At 30.4% G+C, this 9,726-nt stretch overlaps 1 pseudogene across 1 annotated transcript; it reads right to left on the bottom strand.

Moving 5' to 3' along the window:
* Positions 1–2,832: 2,832 nt before the first annotated feature.
* Positions 2,833–9,085, bottom strand: LOC146897796 (GDSL esterase/lipase 1-like; annotated as a pseudogene). Its single transcript, XR_015022414.1, has 5 exons — positions 8,818–9,085; positions 7,920–8,041; positions 6,035–6,247; positions 3,629–3,887; positions 2,833–3,202 (listed from the first exon to the last, which is right to left on the bottom strand). The product of XR_015022414.1 is annotated as a GDSL esterase/lipase 1-like (transcript).
* Positions 9,086–9,726: the final 641 nt, after the last annotated feature.

Genomic DNA, 9,726 nt, shown 5'->3' with positions numbered 1-9,726 from the left:
ATTTTTTTTTTTGGTTCATTTTTTTGGTTCAATAGCCTAGTGGCTAGATCACACACTTTTTAAAGTTTTTAAAGTGTGGAGAAGTGGGGAATCTGGGGTTCGAACCCCGGCCCCTGCAAACATTGTCCCTGGTAGCTACCAACTGAGCTACACTTACGGGACTGAGATATTTTTTTTTCAAAACGATTTATAAATTAGAATAGATAAAGTAATTTTTTTTCCCAAATCAACATGCATTGTGACATCTCTAATTAACATTCTAATAATAAAAGTTAATATGGAAATCAATTCGAACAAAATTTCGTAATTCTGAATCTTGAATTGCTTTTCGAGTTTTTTGCATTATTCCTAAGCCTTTTTTGATTATTATTGTGGAGTCTATGACTCCTTTCTTCAATGTTCGTAATTGGTTTTGGAAGAGTGTTGGTCACACTCTTTATGAGAAATCGTTTTGGATTGTCTAATTATCGTTTTTTCTTAGGCAGTTTTCCTTGCTTTATTTTTCTTTCCGTTTTTTTTTCTTTCTCGGAGGATTTTAGTTTAGCTCCCCTCTTGTATATTTTCCCTTTTTAAATTATGGAAAATGTTAACTTGTGCCCTTGGGGCATAAGTTAAGAAGACAAATATAGAAAGTTTTTCTTAGAACTTGTGCATTCAATGTCTTAAAAGTTGCAAAAGTTATACTTTCAATATAAAATTTATATTTAATATTCATTTTAAGCTCCTTAACTTGTGCCCCAAGGGCACAAGTTAACATGACCCATAAATTATATATATTGAATAGGGGCAGAGGATGGAGTGTCAATTAGATACCAACCTCGTTGGGATATTTCATACTCTCCCTCTTCATTAAGAAACCAAATTGTCATGTAGCTACATGTGTGTCAGGGGGTTCAGCTGAACCCCCTCAACCTACTATATCCTCACAAATTATCTAGTAGTTTTTGGCTTTGAATCCCCTCAAGTTTAACTGTTGCACCATGTTTGCACCACAAAGTCTCAATTAACTGCAGCAACCCATGCTTTTTCATGTGCGGCATCATGTTTTCATTAAAATGTTAAGCACTTTGCCACTGAAATAAGGGAACACATGTGATATATATCGGTTCATATGTATATATATTTAAAAATTATGATATAGTCTTCACACGAATAAATCAGTTGGTAGAGACATTTTTTTATGCAAGTGTCAGAGTTCGAACACTTGAGTTTCAATTTATTCACATCATAAGGAATGAACTGACAAAAAAAAGTTATATAAAAATGTCATGACTTTAATAACTATATCTCTATCATCATTATATAAAGACAAACTGCAAAGTTAATCATGAGTTAACTACTTTTGGTCGGACCTTTTCTCTGAACAATATTACCTTAGGAATCCAATTCGTTTCAAAATTTAAATTGAAATTCATGCATAAACTATAGAAAATTTTAAAACTAAATATATTTACTTAAAACATTTTTTGTTACGAATTTCCCCGATTACAATCTAATATTTTTTTCAACTTTAAATTAAAAAGCGAACATACAATATAAAAGCAACGAAAAAATAGAAAAAAAATAAGTGGATAAATGGGCGTTGTGCCCGTTTTCCACTAGTGATATATAATAGGGTTAATTATGTTTCTAGTCCCTATAAAATAGCGACCTTGTAAGTTTAGTCCTTACTTAATTTTAATAGCATTTTTAGTCCCTATAAAAAAAAATTTACTTATAATTTTAGTCCTTGCTAAAACAAAGTTTGATTAATTATCCTTAAACTCTTAAATTTTTGAACGATTTTTTTGAGACAAGATTAGAACACTATGAAAGGTTCGTTTACTAAAATTTAGAATTTTCTGACATGAAATGAATTAAATATGAATTTTTTAAAACGACAAAAGTTAAAGATAAAAAGTAATAAAATCTGGATGTAGAAATCAAATTTTGCGATAATTTTTTGCAGAGGAACTTTTAGTAATGTTCTAAACATGTCTGCAAAAAATTGTTCAAAAATTTAAGAGTTTAAGCATAAATTAAACAAATTTGAATTGAGTAGGGACTAATACTCAGTGCAGGAAAACAAAATTAGGGACTAAAAATGCTATTAAAATTAAGTAAGGACTAAACTTATAAGGTCGCTATTTTATAAGGACTAGAAACATAATTAACCCTATATAATACTACATAATTTTTAAAATATATATTAGCTATATATATAATATAATTATAATTAAAAGTGGGAACCCCCGGGTCCTGGCAACGCCGTGTCTCGGTCCCTTTGATTAAACTTTTGTGCATATATCAAACATATTCTAATCTAATACTTATCTTGTCGGATTGAAACTCGCGTTTCATTTCTAACTTTATGTAGGAGTAGCCTTGGAATGCTTCAAAGTTAAACTTGTTTCTAATTGCCTCTTTCAATCATACATTTCTGATATAATATTAACAATCCCATCAGTAATTCAGTATTACTCCAAAATGATAATATAATGTAATGCTAATATTATATATAGTCTAACGAAGAAAAAAAAATGCAAAGGAGGGGTAAAGAGGGAATTATATCATGGCTTGGTCAACAAACAAGAAAATGGCACACTGCATTACATTATTCTTTTTATTTTTAAGTCGGAAATTTAAGGTTCAAACTCAGCCACTACATATAGTAATATCCCTATCAAATAAGTCACAGTATATTGTATTCTTATTTTTACACATCAAGAAAACAACAATGCATTTATTTTATCTTACAAACAACTTTATTTATGTGTGTGTGTATATATTTGAATTATGAGTAATGATATTTTGACATCCATTTGATGACAACTTTGTTGACAACCTTGTTTTTCTCACTTCTTATTGGTCAAAAACAATGGAGAGAGAAAAAGGAAGAGAGAAGATAACAACATCATGTGAGTATGAGAGAGAAAGTTGTCAAAAAGTTGTCAAAAAGTGGTTGTCAAAATATCATTTCTCTTGAATTATTCTTCAAATAGAGTTTTGAGATTGTAAGGGCCAGTGTTACTTTGATTTCCACTCCACATAAATTGGGAAATAATCCTACTACCACTTTCAGTAGGATGAGTAGAGTCAAAGAACAAATATTCAGAAGGATTTTCACACAAGTCATAATTGTTTACTTCTCTTTTACCTCCACAACTGTAATATCCATTGTAAGGGCCACTACCACAGCATGCTATTCCTCCTTCTTTCAAACCTTTTCATCATCAAATTAAGCCACAAATTTTAGAACTAGATAAATATAAAGAAACTATAACAGTGTAACATTTTATTTCTATTACATTGTTCAATATTTTTTTAGTAAATTATACCTATATTACAAAACTCACTATTGAATTGAAAACTAATATCATATAAGTTAAAAGTTATGCACCTATGTCATAAAATAACCAAATATAATAATTTAATTCATAACTACTATTAAAGTCATTCATTTAATTGGTTGTGATTTGTTGACACCATAAAACATTTTGCATTTTTTGACATTTTTTTTTTTTTTACATTGGTAGTACATACAAATTAAACTCAAAAAAAATTAAATTCGTAAAAAAGTTATTGAACGGTGTGTAAGTACTCAATTTTAGAAATAAACAATGCTAAAAATAAAAATGTTATAACCTACCAAATTTGGAAGGGTTGTTTATGACTTCAAAAAATAGATCATAGAGATCAAAATATGAATATTTAAATCCTTTGATCTGTTTCGTTGAATCCTCAAGTTCCACTGATATTTTAGTGTTGTGCACTTTGGCAAGTGCTGAAAACTCTTCAATGCAAGAACTTGATTTAGTTCCATTTACAAATGCCTTGATGGTTGGAGAACAACCAAGAGATGGTTGGTTAAGAATCCCAAATTTCCTCCCTCCAATCTTATGTATTCCCTGAAATTAAATATTGGAATGAATTAGATTCATAAACAATTAGAATAGTTGAAGATTTAGGCCATGTTTGAATAAACAAATTTGGACCGTCAATATATTTCTAAGGGCCTAAAAGCCTTCTAGAAAGGTTTAAGCGCCCTCTAGAAGGGCTCTGGAAGCCTAGGCGCGCCCTTTCAAAGGCGCCGCCTTAACCGACTTCTAGAAGCATCTAGAACCGGACAAAAAGACTTAAAAACTAAGCTTAAGTGGGGGCTTAAGTCACGCTAAAACAAACCCACAGAGGGCTATAAATACCACCCTTGGGATCCTTCTCAAGGCATCTCATAAACAGTCTAAACCCTAGATACGATTATTGTACTACTTGTTGTTGGACACTCTCGATGGAAGCCTGTAGGGCTTCGTTTCTTTCTATCAATTGTGCGATTTGGGTCTTCATAGTTTCGACTGTGTTCTGATCAGTTTCGGTCATCGTGGCGACGAAGGTGTTTCTAAATCGCTAGAGGTGTGATTCAGTGTTATTTTCTGGGTGTTGTTAGGGGTTTCCAAATCGCGATCTGCGACTCAAAAGAGTGGTCTTGGTTAGTTTTACCTTTTCCCACAAACGACACCAACTGTACTTACAGGAGTACAATAATCATATTTAGGGTTTAGAATGTTTATGAGATGTCTTGAGAATGATCCCAAGGGTGGTATTTATAGCCCTCTATGAGCTTGTTGTAGTGTGACTTAAGCCCCAAGCAAGCTGTGTTTTTAGGTCTTTTTATCCGGTTCTAGATGCTTCTAGAAGCCGGTTAAGGCGTCGCCTTTGGAAGGGCACGCCTAGGCTTCCGGAGCCCTTCCGGAGGCCGCCTAAGCCTTTCTGGGGGCCGCCTAAGCCTTAGGAATATATTGATGGTCCACAGCCTCCCAAGCACGAGTCTTGGGACAAGGAGAATTGATGAATCTGTAAGGTCGATCGTATAGGATGCTTCTGAGCATTCTAAATGTTTCTAGAAGCCCTTTCAGACGGCACCCTTGAGAGGACGCGCCTAAGGCCGTTTTTTGGCCCTTCTGTAGGGCGTTGTTCCCCTAATTATATATTGACGGTCCAAAATTAATTAATTGCTTGTAGCATAAGCACTTATTATATAAGTGTTTATGTACAAGTTATTTCAATAAAAATGTTAGTAAACTCAAATTATGTTTATATAATTTATAAAAACTAGCGAAAAGATGGGTATTCATGTGCTCGTATTTCCGCTCTTTTTATTGCGTTAACGTTTGAAAATTATGAACGGTGATTTTGATAAAATTTTGATTTTGATTAAAAGTATAAATATAAATGTTTGTTTCATTCAAATTATAACAAATCAAACCAAACATGTTTATCTATTTCAATGACACAAACAATATAACAAAAAAAATATAAATTCTTAACTGCAATATAAAAATAAAAATAAAAAACTTAACTTTTTAATGACAAACAACAATCATTATTATAGTAAAAATTGTTTAAGTGTATAATTGGGGTGATGAAAAAATTCAGCCCAAAATCTCATATTTTCTTTATACTTTCATAAGTTCTCACTAACGAAAATTTTATCTTCATAGTATAGAAAAGTTGTTTGAGATAATGAAAAAACCAGCTTAAAATCTCATATTTATAGTATAAATATAGATATACTTGATCTAGTTTGTTGACATATATTTATATCATGTTTGTTACACTCGATATATTTTGTGGTAACAAAAAAAATATATATGTTTGTTACACTTTTTTAATAAATAATTTGAGGTTCTTAGTTATCGTGATTTTTTCGTGAATAGTTTGTTACATTTTTTTAATATTTGAATTTACTCTTATCTATTTGTTATATATGTGTTATTTGTATTGAAAATTGAAGACAATTTTGAAAGGAGAGAGTCAGCTCAAAAGAACCAAAATAGACTATTATCTTTATATATACTATTGATATAGATAAGTTGAAAGGAGGTTATAGAGTTGAAAGGAGGTTATAGACATCTATGTCATAAGTTGTTTTCGTAAATTCTCTCAAACAACCTAAAACCGTTTAAATAAGTCAATCCAAATATGTCTTTAATCTTTTTATCATAACCAAATGAACTTTGATATTATAAAATACAGAAGTCAAGTAACTTATACGTACTTTGATCACAGTTGTAAGATTACCAACTACCATGGATACGTATTTTTCATGAGTGTATAAGCTGGAATTTTCTGCAAAATAATCATTGCCACCGATGTTAATCAAGTAAACAGCTTTGGCCAGCAGAGTTGTTGTTTCTTCATCTCCTAGTTTCTGCCTTAGTACTTTGTTGACATTCTTGAAATAAGTCAGTTGTGTCTTCAGATCTATCACCTGGAAATATAAGAACACCGTATCATCAAACTCTCTTATACATAATCTTTAACTAATTTTTTTGTCAGATAACTAAAGAACTCGGATCCGTTGGATTTAAAGTTACTATCATCTAAGGTACATCATGTTTATAAAATTTTACATAAATTTAAAATCATTTTATATATTATTTAAGATATGTTAAATATTGAACCACATTAACGTATTTAAGTGAGATATCAAATGACTTGAGATATAAATTTTAATCCAATAGAATGTTTTATAGTACATCTATCTAGGAAATTTATCAAACAATGTAACAGTAGTGTCTAAATATTACCACCTTGCAATCTTGATAATTTATAGTAGATAAAAAATTTCGGCTGAATTGCAGTTTTGATTCTCCATTTCTCACTCTTGAAATGAGTTCCCTTTTTTAAAATGTAGTTTTTTTATCCCTTACTCAGATTTTTGGGTCTAAAAATGGCGATGTACCAATTTTTTTTATTGACCTAGCATAAAACCTACTAATGTGAAATGATTAAAGTAAATATATAATATATAGATTTTATGTAAGCATGATAATGAGGCAAAGTGGGGATGATGTTGTAATACATTATTCAACAATATGCTCCCTTTAACATTTTTTTGACCGAATGATTTGATTTCTTCTTAAATATCAATGACGATTTTTATAATACGGCAACTATCAATCATTCAGGGGCAGGTTTGAAGTATGGGTTCGATGTGGTATCTATATCTCTATTACCTGTTTCGTACCCATGTTTTGAAATCTTGTAAAATACAAACTCTTACCTAAACTCAATCAAAGGAAGGAAACTGATCAAACCAGAGTGGGTACCCACGTATACAGATTTCACTGTCATGTTTAATTTTATACCTTTTAAAAAAAAGTTACATCATCATTTTTGGTTTTAAAAGTCTTGCGAGTGACTAGAGATGGGAATAGGTTAGGTCGAGCTGGGCATTGCAAGGCTAAGCATGATCTGTCAATTTTTTTTAAGGCCTAAGCCTGACATGCGGCCTGTCATACACTTACTTTTTAGGTCTGAGTCTGGTCTTCTGAAAGCCTATTAGACCTGCTAGCCTGTTTAAAAGTCTATTTTATATGAACATCTTTAAATAAGTAATGTGATCTAAGCTTAAATAGACTAGCAAGATAATAGATCAGTGATATTAAAATCTCTTTCCGTATTTAACATGATGTTTTGGAAAACTTTACTATATATTATATCATATTTCAGTTCTAATTTATAATAATACATTTAAATATGCGAAAAAATAATATAAACCAATAAGCTTAAATTACTTTAAAGATTGACAAAATTATAATTTAATTCAAAGTAGAGTATATAATATAATAATCAATAATATTAATCATATTTACCTAAGTAGGTCGGCCTAATAGGCCTAAAAGGCTTTTCTAATAGCAAGTGGTATGACCTTTTAAGCTAATAGACTTCTAAAAAAGTCTAGGTCTTCTCTATTTAAGAAAAAAAATATGACCTGACCTGTCGTAGGCTAGACTAACCTAACCTATTCTCCTCCCCACGAGTGACCAAAAAATTGGAGGTTTTGTCCACAAGTAAAAACACGGGGCATAAATTGCAATTAAGCCAAAAATTAACAAGCACAACGTCATTAAATTAAGTAATTAACAACATAAACAGACCAGTCCTTGATTGGTTTCTACTAAAGCACCAGCTCCAACCGATGCAAAATTGATTCCATTAATATATTGTTGAGAACCAGGAAATAGGTATGGTTGAATTAACGGCAACTTAGCATACTCAGCTGCAACAAATTACTTATGAACAAGTTGTTAATTGGTACTTATATATAAATTGAAAAGCATTAAGGTAAAATTAATTAAATTAACAAACAATAGAGGTGCTTAGATCATCCAGAATAGAGCATCTAATATTGAGTGTTTAAGTGGGTCCCCTATATCTACATCACTAATTTTATGGTAATACTTAATAAGCGCTAATTTTCTCCAATCTGCACCTAAAAAGAAATTATTAAATAGGTCTCACATATAACTCTATATCGTTACATTTTTAACAAAATTTATTCATTCTACTAAGATTTATTAAATGGGACCATGAAAAATGAAGAGAGAGAGGGTGCTTCCATAGCCACCCTCCTCCGAGCTATTCTTCCATCGTCGCAAGACCAAATAAATAGTCTTTGGGCACAATCCCATAAAGATATTATCTTCCAAATATTTAATTATTTTTTTATCAATTTTCTTTTCATCATTAAAAAAATACTTGTTTATGTGTGTGTGACCAAACACTATTTGTTTGATCTTATGACCATACTAGAATTTCTCCCTCCATAGCCACCCATATGTTATACTCCACAATGAGGGTGTTTATTTAATGTAGTGCTAAATATGTATAAGATAATTTTATACCAAAAGATAAAATAAAGTCAAATTGTTTGCATACAAGTTATAAGCGCTGGATTGATAAGTAAGTAATTATGAAAATAAGTTAAGAACAACTTACATCATAAGCTATTCGATAACATCTCAAACAGTTTCACAAGCAGACACATAATCTTACCTATGAAATCTGGAACCACACGTCCATCAGAAACCAGATGGATACTTGAAGAAGGTTTCACCATATGGTGGGTAATTAGCTTGATAATCGGTAGTAGTATTGATATAATTATTGTTTCCAACATCAAAAGATGAATCTCCAAATACAAATAATGCAACATGTTCTTGTGGTAGACATATGTTACCAAGTGTTGGAATTAGCATTCCATAACATAAGAAGAAAATTAGGAAACAAAAATTGATTTTTTTGCTTGCCATGGAAGTTAATTTCTCAGAATACTTTTCGGATTCTTTTTTTTTTTTTGGGTGATGAATACTCTTCGCATTCTATCAAAATATATATATATATATATATATATATATATATATATATATATATATATATATATATATAACATTGGAAGTATGAGGTTTGCATTTTTTCTTTAATACATGTAACTATTCATTAACTTCATCCCCAAGCAAATGATCTAAGAATTGTGTAAAAAGTCTAACTAAGAATAATTGAAATTTATATTGGAATTTCCGTTGTGATTGTTTTTAAATTTCGTTGGAAATTTACTTACTTTGTCAACTAATATAACGAAAATTACTGCCCTATCTAAGAATAATTTTTTTTATTAATAACAATGACAATAATCACTACTTTGCGACAGAAATTTGTGACGAAATTCGTTGGAAATTTACTTACTTTGTCAACTAATTTTTTTATTAATAACAATGACATTAATGTTTGTTGAATTTTATCCATTAAAATTACAAAATCAAACTCTTATCCGGTATTTTATAACAACTAATGGAATATTCTTCTTCAAAAAAAAAACAACTAATGGAATAATAAAATAATATTATGGTCAGGTAATTCCATTAAAAAATATACATTCAACAAAATTGATTGGACTTGAAAATA

This window comes from Medicago sativa, chromosome 8 (genome assembly GCF_051527215.1).
Source record: "Medicago sativa cultivar Bolivia chromosome 8, Bolivia_mono, whole genome shotgun sequence".
Lineage (NCBI taxonomy): Eukaryota > Viridiplantae > Streptophyta > Magnoliopsida > Fabales > Fabaceae > Medicago > Medicago sativa.
Note: the sequence above shows the minus strand (reverse complement) of the source record. Positions and strands in the feature narration are given on the sequence as shown.